The sequence below is a fragment of the Martes martes genome (genome assembly GCF_963455335.1).
Source record: "Martes martes genome assembly, chromosome: Y".
Classification (NCBI taxonomy): domain Eukaryota; kingdom Metazoa; phylum Chordata; class Mammalia; order Carnivora; family Mustelidae; genus Martes; species Martes martes.
Genome location: NC_137907.1, coordinates 13,976,404 through 13,977,686, shown reverse-complemented (window position 1 = coordinate 13,977,686; position 1,283 = coordinate 13,976,404).

Sequence of the window (1,283 nt, the reverse complement as noted above, 5' to 3'; positions counted from 1 at the left end):
GGCACAGCCCGAGCCCAGACATCCAGAACAACATCCAGACAGCTGGCCGCACAGCCTACACCTGGGCCCCGCCATGGCATTAGGCCACCATGTCTTCAAAACTTGGATTTGTAGGCTTCAGTTCCAAGACCTTATCTCCAATCCCCGCGCAGGAGTGGATCTGATGCCGAAATTAGAACTCCTCCTTCCCCATGGCAGGAAACCATGCTGTTGCCATGCTGTCCAACCTTTAGGATAGGAGAAACCAGCATGGGCCGTAGGCCACGCCCATACGGAGGGCGGCCTTGGGCACAAACGGCCATTGTGACCCTCAGCGTGAGCCCTGTGCTCAAGTGAGGTTTCTCAGTGGCTGCAACAAGAGGCCGCCTGTGTTGATTGCCATGCCCCAAGGACCCCAAACCTAACCCGGGCTCAGCTTTTCCATTCCCCTCTACCCAGGCCTCTACTCTGTAATCCCTCCTTTGGATGGAGCCCTGAAGCAGAAAACAGGACTCCTCCCATCGTCCAAAATGATGACCCACTCTGGGGAGCCAGGCCAAATCCGAGGAGAGGGAGACTCGTCCAAGCCCCATGAGGCCACCCCTCCATTCCACGGTCATGCTTGACCCAAAATTCAGAGACACTTGCCTGAGCAGCCGTCTCACACACGTCCTTCCTTCCGAATCTGAGGAGCTCCCTTCATGGTCTGTAGATGGGACCTGCCATACCCTCGGCCGCTAACCCAAGCCGAGTTTGTGTGTTCAGTTTCCGTCCTCACAGCCCTGGCCCCAAGGCTGGGGACCCAGGAGACCCAGCACAGGCCTGCCTGCCCACTCCATGGAAACTGTGCCACTACCATGGCCCACAAGCCTATCGATCAGAGATCTCTCCATGGTCCACGTGGCCATCCCAATAGTGGAGGCCGCCCAGGACAAACAGGGGCGATCTGACACAAGCTGCGTAATGACATCCACTCGGATATGCAGACGGATACCCCCAGACACAGAAGACAGGCCCCTACGCCCTATGAGAAGTCTTTTCTTGGGTATCCAGGCTTCTATCCTCAGAGGCCTGTTCTCCAATACAAGCATAAGGCGGTTTCCTGAGGCACCAATCAGAACACCTCTCGACTCCACCTGGGAAACTCGCTCCTTGGAGCTGTGTCACCTCCAGCTAGGAGAATCCTTCAGAGTCCCCGAGGCACCGCCACATCCCAAAGTCTCCATGGACACAAGCCCTCCTTATGACCCGTCTCCCAGAGAGTCCATTTCCACTCCAACTCCCTGGGAGCTGCTCCAGAGGCA